Source organism: Salmo trutta, chromosome 28 (assembly GCF_901001165.1).
Source record: "Salmo trutta chromosome 28, fSalTru1.1, whole genome shotgun sequence".
NCBI lineage: Eukaryota > Metazoa > Chordata > Actinopteri > Salmoniformes > Salmonidae > Salmo > Salmo trutta.
The window spans coordinates 11,416,763-11,434,074 of NC_042984.1; the positions used below are offsets into that span (position 1 = coordinate 11,416,763).

Consider the following 17,312-nt stretch of genomic DNA (forward strand, 5'->3'; position numbering starts at 1 on the left):
GTTCCTGTGTCTGTGTCATCTATCTGAAAGACTAATTGGTAAAGGAAACTTATATCACCCCATGCAAAGGACCAAACAACATTTTCTTAGAGAGAACATTGATTGCTGCACAGCAAGTTTACCCAAATACATTCTGTCAACATTTGCTAATGTTTAATTATGAACTATTTAACTGGAAATAGAACTAACCTAGTCTAGAATCCTAAAGATACTTATTATACCTCGTAGGCTATTTTCATGGTTTGATTTCACACTAGAGTGGACTTCAGTGCCTAAAATAAACATGATTGTACTGTTGGATAACAACACTATCCATGCTTTTACCTGTGTATCTCAGGCCTTGTCCTTATTGTTGTTTATTTGGATATTGTATCACTTTATTACATTTTTTTCAATTTGATAGGTATCTTGCATATTTTGTTCTCTGGTTATTTGATTAAATATTTACCACTTGTTACATTTTCAATACACTAAAAGCAAACTTCGCAGAATGTTTTGGTCCAGGAATAAGTGCTTTGAGACCAAGTGTACTATAGAATTCTACTATTCATTTTTGTGACTTACACTATTTTGTAAAATATTCAAATCTATTAATCTCTGTGTGTGGTGTGGTTCAGCCTGATTGCCAGTCTGTGTGTGCTATCATGCCATGGCTTGACAATGAGCAATGGAGTTCGCAAGAGCACAAATCGTCTAGGACCAAATACTACCATGAGTAAATTGTATAGGCTATCCTTTGTGGAGTATGACTGCATGCGAAGTATGTATTTGGTCATCTGATTACTGTAATCTGCTTTATGGGTTGATGTAATGACAATGTGAATGATTGAAAAAGCTGATGTCAACTCAATGTACAGAAGACATTGTGATATAAAAGGCAGAATGGGCCCTAGGTCAGCACTGATGCTCTTGAGACATACTGATCCTAGATCAGCACTGATGCTCTTGAGACATACTGATCCTAGATCAGCACGCCTACTCAGTCTTGTTACATGCAGCCCTTGGTTCCTTCCTGTCCATTAATTCTCTTAAAAGCAAAACTGATCCTAGATCAGCACGCCTACTCAGTCTTGTTACATGCAGCCCCAGATCTGTGGGAAGTCGTGCATAATGCCCTCATCTGCATGCTCGATGAAGAATAGGGAGCAGTGTCCTGCACCGTGGTCAGGCAGCAGTAATCTGTTAAACCCGTTAGGGGGCGCCAAAAGACGGGGTTATTCAGTTCATTCTGTACTTGTGTGAGTGGTCGGCAGAATGGAGGGAAATGCCCCCCCCCCCCCCCCCTTTCACTGAAGATCTCCTTCCCCTCTTTCTCTGTCATGTTTTGTGGAATAGAGATTTGATCATTATTGCATTTATATGCTTTTTGGGCATTATGAAAATGATATGCTAAACTCTGTCCTTGACTTTGAGCCGATGCATAAGAAATGGAAAATGACGGCTAAACATCAATTTCACAAATGACAAGTCATAGATTTTGGTTTTGTGCAATTACAGACATGTCTAGCATGCCCAATCTAATTGTAAGAAGAAGAACTCAAATGCCATGTACAGCAGATAATGACATAATCATGACAACAATGTAATGGGACTTACTACTGTGTAATGCAGTATTTCATTCAAATGGAAATGCCGCCCTCTTGTGGGCCTGTTCAGCAGCGCTCCCGGGCGCACGTCAGAGCCTCTCGCAAGCGCCTGCAGTTACACCTTGTACACAGATGGCCGTGTGACTCCTAGCTTGTAAATGATGTACATAAATTAACGTCTGAAGGTATCTGCGTGTATAAGTGTATATGCATTTATGTCGCCACATCGACGGTTGACGGGGAAATCTGTACATCAGAGATCAGACCAACGAAAGGCAAGCATCATCTGTGTGGCACGTACCGTTAGACTTCCAGCCTGCTCTAGTATATATTTAGAAAGACTCGACTCTAGTTGGGATTTTCAAACTTGGATTTACCGACACGCACTAATGGTGAAGCTTACATTTAAAAAAGGATATCATTTGAAAATGAGTCGTATCTCGCATAATTTGATAGAATATTGATGTTATTAAAACAATTATAGCCAATGAAGTGCAATTTAAAGGTCGCTTGAGTAACGTTTGAAATAATTTGTGTAGCTACATAACGGAATATAAATTATAGGGCTTGGTTAGCTAGCTTGCTAGCTGTCTGGTTTACCAGTTTGTCTAAAATAATCAGAACGGACGTCAACGAGACATTTAGGTAAGTGCAGTTTTCTTGCTACATTGTTTCAATTGTAACGAATTTCCAACAGTGGTCGACAGCCGGAATGGATCCCTATTTCTGTTCAGCAGGGTAGCTTAGGTGTTGCCATCTGTTATTGTACGCTACCATGATGGCTAATTGGGGAGTTAAATGTTTCTACCCGGTAATGTCTTGCCTCACATGTTCTTATTTAATCCCAGCACAGGGCAGGCTTCAATATTCATATATTATTTCCTAGGTTACATTGTTTACGTTATGTCAGATGTCTGTAGTGCGGGATAGCCTGTTATTCGCGCCCGTGCGCCTGCTCCATGGAAAATGCCATCAAATGTATTATTTGGCAATTGCTTGTTACGTTAGTTTAGCTTCCCCTGCTGAAACAACAAATATGTTGTCTTATTATAACGTAGCGTATCCATGTATGATTTTTGTGGGATTTCAATCTGACGTGTCAATCATGAATGATAGCCAACCCTTGCGCGCTAGGTGACAACACTGATCCTGCACGGCGTCTACAGTCTGCTCCAGCAGCCAGTGAAATGGAAGAGGACCGGCGCTCGGCCGTGCTGTGTTTATTGTCAACAATATCAGGCTATAGCCTACAAACACCATCATTAATTGCGTTTTGCTTTTATTTTAAGGTCAAATTAGAATCAATCAACATGATGTGTCTTCCTCTTTTATTATTATTAAATGTTGTATATATATATACATAGTGATTATTAAAAATACATATTTTTTGTTTAAAAAAAAGTTTGTTAGAAGAGAGCGTCAAAGTACTGGTTGTCATGTTTTATTGGATCACCCCACTGGGAGTAATAGCAGATGGGTGGCGTCTGAAATGGCACCCTATTCCCTATATAGTGCACTACATTGAACGGAGCCAATAGGGCCCTGGTTAAAAGTAATGCACCATATAGGGGATATGGTGCCATTTTTGATTCAGCCATGGTCTATAACAGTGATGTACTGTAGTCATGATCAGACAATTCCTTCTTGATAAAAAATGCTGAGGACTTCATACGTTAACCCCCTGAACCCAGTCACTGAAAACCATGAAGAGTACAGCTTATAATAAATCACTCTTCTAATATAAACTATGAAACAGTTTGGTTCAGAGGTGACACTCAGTAGCATAGAAATAAAATATGTGCCATGGTCTGAGAGGCTTTGGCCATTCTGTTAATCCAATTTGATCAGTAGTATGATATGTAGTGGCCTAGACCTAAAACAGCAGGCCTGTCCATCCACCATGGGGCGAGGGCTCCATCCACCATGGGGCGAGGGCTCCATCCACCATGGGGCGAGGGCTCCATCCACCATGGGACGAGGGCTCCATCCACCATGGGGCGAGGGCTCCATCCACCATGGGGCGAGGGCTCCATCCACCATGGGCGAGGGCTCCATCCACCATGGGGCGAGGGCTCCATCCACCATGGGGCGAGGGCTCCATCCACCATGGGCGAGGGCTCCATCCACCATGGGGCGAGGGCTCCATCCACCATGGGCGAGGGCTCCATCCACCATGGGGCGAGGGCTCCATCCACCATGGGGCGAGGGCTCCATCCACCATGGGCGAGGGCTCCATCCACCATGGGCGAGGGCTCCATCCACCATGGGGCGAGGGCTCCATCCACCATGGGGCGAGGGCTCCATCCACCATGGGGCGAGGGCTCCATCCACCATGGGGCGAGGGCTCCATCCACCATGGGGCGAGGGCTCCATCCACCATGGGGCGAGGGCTCCATCCACCATGGGCGAGGGCTCCATCCACCATGGGCGAGGGCTCCATCCACCATGGGCGAGGGCTCCATCCACCATGGGCGAGGGCTCCATCCACCATGGGGCGAGGGCTCCATCCACCATGGGCGAGGGCTCCATCCACCATGGGCGAGGGCTCCATCCACCATGGGCGAGGGCTCCATCCACCATGGGCGAGGGCTCCATCCACCATGGGGCGAGGACTCCATCCACCATGGGCGAGGGCTCCATCCACCATGGGGCGAGGGCTCCATCCACCATGGGCGAGGGCTCCATCCACCATGGGCGAGGGCTCCATCCACCATGGGGCGAGGGCTCCATCCACCATGGGCGAGGGCTCCATCCACCATGGGCGAGGGCTCCATCCACCATGGGGCGAGGGCTCCATCCACCATGGGCGAGGGCTCCATCCACCATGGGCGAGGGCTCCATCCACCATGGGCGAGGGCTCCATCCACCATGGGCGAGGGCTCCAGGAATAGTAAACCACTTTAGTAGCATGCGTAGTTGGCCTAGTTATAGTAATAAAAGTGCTCATTCATCCAAAGAGATGGGAGCTTGAGTAGATGATAGCTCCACTCCAGTAGTAGGCATAGGTCCCTTCAGTAACATGTGTAACTCCTATTACTAAATGATTTCAAGTCAGAGGTGATCAGCTCAGTAGTATGTTATATTAAAACAGCTAAATCCATCCATTGGGATCGGAGCGCCATCTCAGTAGTAGACCTAAGACACTTTAGTAACATGTTGTAATCCTGACTTATCACAGAGACATCCGCTGATTAAGGCCCTCTCACCTGGATTAGATAGACTGTTGAGTGGGAGAGGGGAGGGAAGGACAGGACAAGGGACAGAAGAAAGGAGGGGACAGGAGAAATAAGTAAAGAGGAGAGGAGGGGGAGGGGTGGGAGGGAACAGGAGAGAGGAGAACAGAAGGGAGGATGGGAGAGAGGAAAAGAGAGGGGGAGAAGAGAAGGAGACAGGAGAGGAGAGGGGACAGGAGAGGAGAAGAGAGCAGAGAGGGGAGGACAGGAGAGAGGAGAAGAGAAGGGGACAGGAGAAGAGAAGAGAGGGGGAGTGGAGAAGAGAAGAGAGGGGGAGTTGAAAAGGGACAGCAGAATAATAGACGGTTAGATAATACTCCTTCCTCTCACACTCTCTCTCTCGTTCTCTTCCCCCCTCTCTCTCTCTGAGTGATCTCACTCGATATCTCTCCTCTCCCCCCCCCCCCCCCTCTCTCTCTCTCTCTCTCTCTCTTCCCCGCTCTCTCTGAGGGATCTCAGTCTCCCACCCCTCTCTCTGAGGGATCTCAGTCTCCCCCCCTCTCTCTGAGGGATCTCAGTCTCCCCCCCTCTCTCTGAGGGATCTCAGTCTTCCCCCCTCTCTCTCTGAGGGATCTCAGTCTCCCCCCTCTCTGAGAGATCTCAGTCTCCGCCCCTCTCTCTCTGAGGGATCTCAGTCTCCCCCCTCTCTCTGAGAGATCTCAGTCTCCCCCCTCTCTCTGAGAGATCTCAGTCTCCCCCCCTCTCTCTCTGAGAGATCTCAGTCTCCCCCCCTCTCTCTCTGAGGGATCTCAGTCCCCCCCTCTCTCTGAGGGATCTCAGTCTCACCCCCTCTCTCTCTGAGGGATCTCAGTCCCCCCCTCTCTCTCTGAGGGATCTCAGTCTCCCCCCTCTCTCTGAGAGATCTCATTCCCCCCCTCTCTCTGAGAGATCTCAGTCTCCCCCCTCTCTCTCTGAGGGATCTCAGTCTCCCACCCCTCTCTCTGAGGGATCTCAGTCTCCCCCCTCTCTCTGAGGGATCTCAGTCTTCCCCCTCTCTCTCTGAGGGATCTCAGTCTCCCCCCTCTCTGAGAGATCTCAGTCTCCGCCCCTCTCTCTCTGAGAGATCTCAGTCTCCCCCCCCTCTCTCGGAGAGATCTCAGTCTCCCCCCCTCTCTCTCTGAGGGATCTCAGTCCCCCCCTCTCTCTCTGAGGGATCTCAGTCTCACCCCCTCTCTCTCTGAGGGATCTCAGTCCCCCCCTCTCTCTCTGAGGGATCTCAGTCTCCCCCCTCTCTCTGAGAGATCTCAGTCCCCCCCTCTCTCTGAGAGATCTCAGTCTCCCCCCCTCTCTCTCTGAGGGATCTCAGTCCCCCCCCCTCTCTCTCTGAGGGATCTCAGTCTCCCCCCTCTCTCTGAGAGATCTCAGTCTCCCCCCTCTCTCTCTCTGAGAGATCTCAGTCCCCCCCCCTCTCTCTCTGAGGGATATCAGTCCCCCCCTCTCTCTGAGGGATCTCAGTCTCCCCCCCTCTCTCTGAGGGATCTCAGTCTCCCCCCCCCCTCTCTCTCTGAGGGATCTAACGGTCCTCTGTGTGCTTGCTACCTACACTGCCCTCAGTGTCACATGCTTGACCTGGATTGGACAATAGTAGTTGTTGTGTTCCTAAGCCTTGGGTTCCTCCAATGGGAAGAGAACAATCACTGTGTGTTTGAGTGTTGTATGGCAGTTCCAAGTCTCTGTCTAAATGCAGGACAGGAGAAACAGTATCAAAGAGTCAGATACTGTGATGGTGACTATGATTAGAGGAGAGGAAGGAAGTTTAACTTCTCTCTTTTCAAAGTTAGATAAGGCATTTTATGTCTTTGATCATCTCTTCTCAAAATAGATTCTTATTGTAAACGGTGTTGTTGTTGTTGGGCGGTCTGATGTCTGTGTACAAATGCACATTTTCATTCAGCTTCTATCCAAATACAAAATATTCCTCTTCCTGGTATGTTGCTCAAGTCTGTACCTGTTAGCTGAAGCTGAGTGTTTTGGGCGTTGATATACAGTTGAAGTCGGAAGTTTACTTACACTTAGGTTGGAGTCATTAAAACTTGTTTTTCAACCACTCCACAAATGTATTGTTAACAAACTATAGTTTTGGCAAGTCGGTTAGGACATCTACTTTGTGCATGACACAAGTAATTTTTCCAACAATTGTTTACAGACATATTATTTCACTTATAATTCACTGTATCACAATTCCAGTGGGTCAGAAGTTTACATACAGTAAGTTGACTGTGCCTTTAAACAGCTTAGAAAATTCCAGAAAATTATGTCATGGCTTTAGAAGCTTCTGATAGGCTAATTGACATAATTTGAGTCAATTGGAGGTGTACCTGTGGATGTATTTCAAGGCCTACCTTCAAACTCAGTGCCTCTTTGCATGACATCATGGGAAAATCAAAAGAAATCAGCCAAGACCTAAGAAAAAAAATTGTAGACCTCCACAAGTCAGGTTCATCCTTGGGTGCAATTTCCAAACGCCTGAAGGTACCACGTTCATCTGTACAAACAATAGTACGCAAGTATAAACACCATGGGACCACTCAGCCGTCATAATGCTCAGGAAGGAGACGCATTCTGTCTCCTAGAGATGAATGTACTTTGGTGCGAAAAAAGCTAATCAATCCCAGAACAACAGCAAAGGACCTTGTGAAGATGCTGGAGACAACAGGTACAAAAGTATTTATATCCAGAGTAAAATGTAAATGTAAATGTAAAACGAGTCCAATATCGACATAACCTGAAAGGCCGCTCAGCAAGGAAGAAGCCACTGCTCCAAAACCGCCATAAAAAAAGCCAGACTACGGTTTGCATCTGCACATTGGGACAAAGATCGTACTTTTTGGAGAAATGTCCTCTGGTTTGATGAAACAAAAATAGAACTGTTTGGCCATAATGACCATTGTTATGTTTGGAGGAAAAAGGGGGAGGCTTGCAAGCCGAAGAACACCATCCCAACCGTGAAGCATGGGGGTGGCAGCATCATGTTGTGGGGGTGCTTTGCTGCAGGAGGGACTGGTGCACTTCACAAAATAGATGGCATCATGAGGGAGGAAAATTATGTGGATATATTGAAGCAACATCTGAAGACATCAGTCAGGAAGTTAAAGCTTGGTCGCAAATGGGTCTTCCAAATGGACAATGGCCATAAGCATTCTTCCAAAGTTGTGGCAAAATGGCTTAAGGACAACAAAGTCAAGGTATTTGAGTGACCATCACAAAGCCCTGACCTCAATCCCATAGAAAATTTGTTGGCAGAACGGAAAAAGCGTGTGCGAGCAAGTAGGCCTACAAACCTGACTCAGTTACACCAGCTCTGTCAGGAGGAATGGGCCAAAATTCACCCAACTTATTGTGGGAAGCTTGTGGAAGGCTACCCTACCCTTACATTAATCATGCTTTGACACCAGGACAGTTTCAGTTACGGGTATGCCTATCAAGTTAGGATTTGGCCAGTAGCCTTTGATTGAATACAAAATGACTGGTACTTGATACTTTGACCAATAGGACACATGCTTTCATCTCGTCATCAAAGTACTGTATCACTATTCATCCTTCTGAGAGTGAAATGTAAACTCAGATGTCTGAATGATGGATACCTGCCACTGATGTCTGAATGATAGATACCTGCCACTGATGTCTGAATGATAGATACCTGCCACTGATGTCTGAATGATAGATACCCGCCACTGATGTCTGAATGATAGATACCTGCCACTGATGATTGAATGATAGATACCTGCCACTGATGTCTGAACGATAGATACCTGCCACTGATGATTGAATGATAGATACCTGCCACTGATGTCTGAACGATAGATACCTGCCACTGATGTCTGAACGATAGATACCTGCCACTGATGTCTGAATGATAGATACCTGCCACTGATGTCTGAACGATAGATACCTGCCACTGATGTCTGAATGATAGATACCTGCCACTGATGTCTGAATGATAGATACCTGCCACTGATGTCTGAATGATAGATACCTGCCACTGATGTCTGAATGATAGATACCTGCCACTGATGTCTGAACGATAGATACCTGCCACTGATGTCTGAATGATAGATACCTGCCACTGATGATTGAATGATAGATACCTGCCACTGATGATTGAATGATAGATACCTGCCACTGATGATTGAATGATAGATACCTGCCACTGATGTCTGAACGATAGATACCCGCCACTGATGTCTGAACGATAGATACCTGCCACTGATGTCTGAACGATAGATACCTGCCACTGATGTCTGAATGATAGATACCTGCCACTGATGTCTGAATGATAGATACCTGCCACTGATGTCTGAATGATAGATACCCGCCACTGATGATTGAATGATAGATACCTGCCACTGATGTCTGAATGATAGATACCTACCACTGATGATTGAATGATAGATACCTACCACTGATGATTGAATGATAGATACCTGCCACTGATGATTGAATGATAGATACCTGCCACTGATGTCTGAATGATAGATACCTGCCACTGATGATTGAATGATAGATACCTGCCACTGATGTCTGAATGATAGATACCTACCACTGATGATTGAATGATAGATACCTACCACTGATGATTGAATGATAGATACCTGCCACTGATGATTGAATGATAGATACCTGCCACTGATGATTGAATGATAGATACCTGCCACTGATGATTGAATGATAGATACCTACCACTGATGATTGAATGATAGATACCTACCACTGATGATTGAATGATAGATACCTGCCACTGATGATTGAATGATAGATACCTGCCACTGATGTCTGAATGATAGATACCTGCCACTGATGATTGAATGATAGATACCTGCCACTGATGTCTGAATGATAGATACCTGCCACTGTACAAATGCTCCCACAGTTTTATTGTGCAACGTTTTGACCTGAAGGACTTCATCAGGCTCAGATGTCTACAATCCTTTGAATGGCCTTATTTAGGTGTGTTGCCAGGCAGAGGGCAGTGTAGCAGCCACTCTTTTATTCAAACTTTTCTTTCTTCCAACACATACACACACACAAACACATTCATACACACACATTCATTCATACACACACATTCATTCATACACACACATTCATACACACACATTCACACACACACAAACACATTCATACACACACATTCATTCATACACACACATTCATACACACACATTCATACACACACAAACACATTCATACACACACATTCATTCATACACACACATTCATACACACACATTCATACACACACAAACACATTCATACACACACATTCATTCATACACACACATTCATACACACACATTCATACATACACAAACACATTCATACACACACATTCATTCATACACACACATTCATTCATACACACACATTCATACACACACACACCTCCCTGGCGGTCGGTTTCGGTCCTGTGCTCACAGGATTAATCAGCAGGAGCTAACGAGCAGGCCTTTAACGGGCTTATGAGAGTCCTTCCTCCCCTGTCCCCTTCTCCTGTCCTCACCCGTGGCAGGTCCTCGCCCTCGTTCCCCGTTCCTACCCGCGTTCCTCCATATCCCCCCTTCATCCATGTCCCTCCCCCCCAGTCCTCGTGGGGTTATTTAAGATACTATTTGAAGAGGTAGGGTTTCAGAAGTTTTTGGAAGTTAGGCAGGGACTCCACTGTTCTGATGTTAGGTGAAGCTTGTTCCACCATTGGGGTGCCAGGACAGAGAAGAGCTTTGACTGGGCTGAGTGGGAGCTTCCCTCCCATAGGGGTGGGAGGGCCAAGAGACCAGAGGTGGCAGAACGGAGTGCTTGGGTTGGGATGTAGGGTTTGAGCATAGCCTGAAGGTAGGGAGGGGCATTTCCCCTTGCAGCTTTGTAGGAAAGCACCTTGAAGATGATGCGAGCTTAGACTGGAAGCCAGTGGACTGTGCGGAGGAGCGGGGTGACATGGGAGAACTTGGGGAGGTTGAACACCAGACGGATTGAGGTATTCTGGATAAATTGCAGGGGTTTGATGGCAGCAACGGGGAGCCCAGCCAACAGAGAGTTGCAGTAGTCCAGACAAGAGATGATAAGTGCCTCACCACTTCCTGTGTGAGGAAAGGTCGTACTCTACTGATATTGTAGAGCGGTTCACTGCTTTGATGTTTGCAGAGAACAACAGGGTGTTGTCCCGGGTCACAGACACGCCAAGGCTCCCCGCCCCCCTGAAGGATTTGAACCCACCAGTAGTGTGGGTCGATCGGGCAGCGTGGCACCGGGGAACCAAACACAAATAGATCACTATTTAAGTCAATGATGTCATAATGAGTGTATTGGCGGCGATTTGAGCAGTGATTTTATTTCTATGACCAAACTGCTGTGCTCTGGACGGAGCAATACGCCACAGGGCAAAACCCCCCGAGCTTCTGCTCCTTATGCTCCTAGTCACAGTCAGTGGCCATGTCTGAATACCAATACTAGCACACTACACATTTAAACTGCATACTCATTTCGGCGTTTGATCTAGTAGAATTCACTCGTCTTTTCTGACGTGTTTGACAACATCTGATAATGAGATAAATTGATTCGCTGTACCAAAATGAACGACTGGTGGGAGTCAACGCAATAGTGCATTGGATGGCGCATTCGGAGTACTATTTCTCCAAATTTCACATACTATAAAACTTTTTTTTCTCGCATACTATTTAATACACTAGTATGGGTATTCAAACACAACCAGCCACTCAGCCTATAGAAATATTACTATGCTAATGGAATCAAATATCTCCGTCATTTTCCTCTACCCACAATCCATCCACTCTCATTCCTCTCTTTTTCTCATGTTCTCTGTCCTATTCATCCCTGTGCAAACACTAGTTGTTTTTGTTCAAGCAGAAATGTAGCTATAGTCACTGCTTTCATTCACACAAACACTGGCATATTTAATCAGGGAGAATCCCCCACAACCCCCTTTTTTGTCTGTACCCCCCCTCTCTTCATTTCTCTCTTGTTCTCTTTCACACAACATTTTTCCCACCCCTTCAAACCAGCCAGCCCCATTGCTTCTTTCTCTGCACATTTACAGTCGCTCTGGTCCAGGGTTAAGTGCCTTGCTCAAATGCATATCAACAGATTTTTCACTAAGTCGGTTCATGGATTTGAACCAGCAACTTTTTGGTTACTGACCCAATGCTCACCTGCCGCTCTTCTCTCTAAATCTCCCTCTCTCGTGCTCTCTCTCTCTCTCTCCCTCTCGCTCTCTCTCTCTCTCTCTCTCTCTCTCTCTTTCTTTCAATTTGAAACCTTGATGTCCCCTCTCTCCACTCTCAATCCCTTTCTGTCCACACACACACACACACACACACACACACACACACACACACACACACACACACACACACACACACACACACACACACACACACACACACACACACACACAGTAGACACACAAACATTGCATCCCCCTCCTCACCCCCCATCAACACACACATGCACGACCTCGCACACAGTGACACACAAACACACACTGGCACGCACCCCATTCCCCTGGCTCCTCCTTTGTCTGCCTGACTAAATCACCAGAAGTTGTTCAGTCCCAGGGGATTAATGTGTGCATGCCCATGAAGGGAGGGATGAAAAAGAAGGGAGAGAGGGAAAGAGGGAGCACAGTGTTTGTTATGTTTGCAGTGCAGCGACTCTGTGGTACAGAGGGACCCTCTGTGTCCCTCTGTGTCCCTCTGTGTCCCTCTGTGTCCCTCTGTGTCCCATGTCCATGGTGTCCCTCTGTGTCCCTCTGTGTCCCATGTCCCTCTGTGACCCTCTGTGTCCCATGTCCCTCTGTGTCCCATGTCCCTCTGTGACCCTCTGTGTCCCATGTCCCTCTGTGTCCCTCTGTGTCCCTCTGTGTCCCTCTGTGTCCCATGTCCCTCTGTGTCCCTCTGTGTCCCATGTCCCTCTGTGTCCCTCTGTGTCCCTCTGTGTCCCTCTGTGTCCCATGTCCCTCTGTGACCCTCTGTGTCCCATGTCCCTCTGTGTCCCTCTGTGTCCCATGTCCCTCTGTGTCCCTCTGTGACCCTCTGTGTCCCATGTCCCTCTGTGACCCTCTGTGTCCCATGTCCCTCTGTGACCCTCTGTGTCCCTCTGTGTCCCTCTGTGTCCCATGTCCCTCTGTGTCCCTCTGTGTCCCTCTGTGTCCCATGTCCCTCTGTGTCCCTCTGTGTCCCATGTCCCTCTGTGTCCCTCTGTGTCCCTCTGTGTCCCTCTGTGTCCCATGTCCATGGTGTACTATGCGATGGAGACTGTGGTAGCCTAAATTGTGTGATGGAATTTAGTTTCCCATGCTTGCATTAGCCTGTACATTAACTACGTTTTCAAACTTTGAGTTCATGTTTCATTAGAGAAGTATGGGGTTACCACGTGATACATTTTACTGTAGCTAGTTTGTCATGTTTGCAGTAGACTGTAAAAAAATTCTACTTTGAGTTCCAGTTTCATAGAGGAGTTTGGGGTTAAATGGAACTGAGCAGTAATAGGCAAATTGTAAAAATTTCGTAATAATCAACTGAAAGAGTCATGATGATTTTAGCTGTGCATAAAAAAAAAATGATATTAGGCTGCATGCCAAGTGTACACACCTATATGGTCCATAAAGGGCCTGGAGGGACAGGGAGGAAGAACACAGCTGGATGTTCACACCTCATTACATGTAGGCCTACTTGATGTAACTCCATTACTGCAAGGCTGAATGGATGAGATTCAGACCAGCAGTGACATGATGTGATTGTGAACATGTGCCTTCACACAAAAACACAGGTCTACGATCCAAATGGCAACATATTCCCTATATAGTGCACTACTTTAGACCAGAGACCTATGCACCCTATTCCCTATATAGTGCACTACTTTAGACCGAAACATATGCAACCTATTCCCTATATAGTGCACTACTTTTGACCAGAGACCTATGCACCCTATTCCCTATATAGTGCACTACTTTAGACCAGAGACCTATGCACCCTATTCCCTATATAGTGCACTACTTTAGACCGAAACATATGCAACCTATTCCCTATATAGTGCACTACTTTTGACCAGAGACCTATGCACCCTATTCCCTATATAGTGCACTACTTTGACCAGAGACCTATGCACCCTATTCCCTATATAGTGCACTACTTTGACCAGAGACCTATGCACCCTATTCCCTATATAGTGCACTACTGTTGAGCAGGGCCCTGGTAAAAAGTAGTGCACTATTTATGAAATATGTTGCCATTTGGGACACACAATACAAAGCCTCAAAACCAGGCTTTATCTAAACAGTATTTTGTTTGTTATACTTATCTCTTATGACCACTGATATTTATCATATTTGCTGCCAACTTGGGAGGTAATTTCCCTGGTGTCAGGATTTGTTATTTTTTTTATACAGTGCCTAAAGAAAAGTCTACACCCCCCTTGGATTTCTTCACATTTTATTATGTTACAAATTGGGATTAATTCTCTTTTATTTATTTATTTATTTTTTCATTTCTGAAAGATTAATGAAAAATAAAACCCTAGTAAACCTTGATTAGGTAAGTATTCACTCCCCTGAGTCAATACATGTTAGAAACACCTTTGGCAGTGATTAAATCAAATGGTATTAGTCACATGCGCCGAATACAACAGGTGTAGAACTTACCCTAAAAAAATACGGATAAGAAATAAAAGTAACAAGTAATTAACCTCTCTGGGGTATGTGGGACGCTAGCGTCCACCCGCGGGACACACTATTCAACAGCCAGTGAAATAGCAGGGCAGCAAATTCAAAACAACAAAAATCTCATAATTCAAATTTCTCAAACATACAACTATTATATCCCATACACTTCTCGTTAATCCAACCACATTGTCCGATTTCAAAAAGGGTTTAGGGCGAAAGCATAACATTAGATTATGTTAGGACAGCGCTGAGACAAGAAAAACCACACAGCCATTTTCCAAGCAAGGAGAGGCATCACAAAAAACAGAAATACAGAAAAAATTAATCACTAACCTTTGACGATCTTCATCAATGTTACACAATACATGTATGTTTTGTTCGATAAAGTTCATATTTATATCCAAAAACCCCATTTTACATTGGCCCGTGATGTTCAGAAAATGTTTTGCCTCCAAAACGTCCGGTGAATGAACACATCAATTTACAGAAATACTCATCATAAACGTTGATAAAATTTACAACAGTTATTGAAAGAATTATAGATACACTTCTCCTTAATGCAACCGCTGTGTCAGATTTCAAAATAGCTTTACGGCGAAAGCACATTGTTCAATATTCTGAGTACAGAGCTCAGCCATCAAAATAAGCTATACAGTTACCCGCCAAGTCTGGAGTCAACAAAACTCAGAAATAGTATTATAAATCTTCACTTACCTTTGCTGATCTTTGTTGGAATGCACTCCCAGGACTCCCACTTCCACAAGAAATGTTTGTTTTGTTGGATAAACTCCATATTTATGTCCAAATACCTCCATTTTGTTCGCGCATTCAGATCACTATTCCAAAGGCACAATGCGCGAGCGCAAAACCCTAGACGAAAAGTCAAAAAGTTCCATTACCATTCGTAGAAACATGTCAAACGATTTTTACAATCAATCCTTAGGGTCTTTTTATCATAAATATTCGATAATATTCCAACCGGACAATAGCATATTCATTACAGAGGAAAAATAAGGAACGGCGCACCTGCGTGACCGCGCAGTAAACACCTCATTGGCCTCAGGCAGTCCACTTGTTGAGTCAGCTCTTATTCTCTCCCCAGTAACAGTAGATGCATGAAACAAGGTTCTAAAGACTGTTGACATCTAGTGGAAGCCTTAGGAAGTGCAAAATGAACTCTAAGTCACTGTATACTGTGTAGGCAATCACTTGAAAAACTACAAACCTCAGATTTCCACACTTCCTGGTTGGATTTTTCTCAGGTTTTTGCCTGCCATATGAGTTCTGTTATACTCACAGACATCATTCAAACAGTTTTAGAACCTTCAGAGTGTTTTCTATCCAAATCTACTAAATAAACATATCCTACCTTCTGAGCCTGAGTAGCAGGCAGTTTACTACGGGCACGCCTTTCATCCGGACGTCAAAATACTGCCCCCTACCCTAGAGAAGTTAAAGAGCAGCAGTAAAATAACAATAGCGAGACTATATACAGGGGGTTAACGGTACAGAGTCAATGTGCAGGGGCACCGGTGAGTTAGAGGTAATATGTACATGTAGGTAGAGTTCTTAAAGTGATAGATGACAGCAACAGAGAGTAGCAACGGTGTAAAAGGGAGGGCAATGAAAATAGCCTAGGTAGCCATTTGATTAGATGTTCAGGAGTCTTAGGGCCTTCCTCTGACACCGCCTGGTATAGGAAGCTTGGCCCCAGTGATGTACTGGGCCGTTCGCACTACCCTCTGTAGACTCTGCGGTCGGAGACCAAGCAGTTACCATACCAGGCAGTGATGCAACCAGTCAGGATGCTCTCGATGGTGCAGCTGTAGAACCTTTTGAGGATCTGAGGACCCATGCCAAATCTTTTCAGTCTCCTGAGGGGGAATAGGTTTTGTTGTGCCCTCTTCACAACTGTCTTGGTGTGCTTGGACCATGTTAGTTTGTTGGTGATGTGGACACCAAGGAACTTGAAGCTCTCAACCTATTCCACTGCAGCCCAGTCGATGACAATGGGGGCGTGCTCGGTCCTCTTTTTCCTGTAGTCCACAATCATCTCCTTTGTCTTGATCACGCTGAGTGAGAGGTTGTTGTCCTGGCACCACACGGCCAGGTCTCTGACCTCCTCCCTATAGGCAGTCTCGTCGTTGTCGGTGATCATGCCTACCACTGTTGTGTCATCGGCAAATTGAATGATGGTGTCGGAGTCGTGCCTGGTCGTGCAGTCATGAGTGAACAGGGAGTACAGGAGGGGACTACCCTTACCACCTGGAGGCGGCCCGTCAGGATGTCCAGGATCCAGTTGCAGAGGGAGGTGTTTAGTTCCAGGGTCCTTTGTCCAGGTGGGAAAGGGCAGTGTGGAGTGTAATAGAGATTGCATCATCTGTGGATCTGTTGGGGCGGTATGCAAATTGGAGTGGGTCTAGGGTTTCTGGGATAAGGGTGTTGATGTGAGCCATGACCAGCACTTCATGGCTACAGACGTGAGTGCTACAGGTCGGTAGTCATTTAGCTAGGTTACCTTAGTGTTCTTGGGCACAGGCACTATGGTGGTCTGCTTAAAACATGTTGGTATTACAGACCCAGAAAGGGAGAGGTTGAAAATGTCAGTGAAGACACTTGCCAGTTGGTCAGCGCATGCTCGCAGTACACGTCCTGTTAATCCGTCTAGCCCTGCGGCCTTGCGAATGGTGACCTGTTTAAAGGTCTTACTCACATCGGCTGCAGAGAGCGTGATCACAGTCTTCCCGGAACAGCTGGTGCTCTCATGCATGTTTCAGTGTTATTTGCCTCGAAGCGAGTATAGAAGTAGTTTAGCGCGTC

The 17,312-nt window shown here is 45.8% G+C and overlaps 1 protein-coding gene across 2 annotated transcripts in view; it reads left to right on the top strand.

Annotated features, from left to right (window-relative positions):
* The first annotated feature begins 1,687 nt into the window (after window positions 1-1,687).
* LOC115165472 (serine/threonine-protein kinase WNK3) overlaps window positions 1,688-17,312 on the top strand; it is a 95,688-nt gene continuing 80,063 nt past the window's right edge. For both annotated transcript variants that reach the window (XM_029718626.1, XM_029718627.1), the window contains exon 1: window positions 1,688-2,231. The gene's annotated coding sequence lies outside the window, so the exon portion shown is untranslated. The remainder of the gene's footprint in view (window positions 2,232-17,312) is intronic.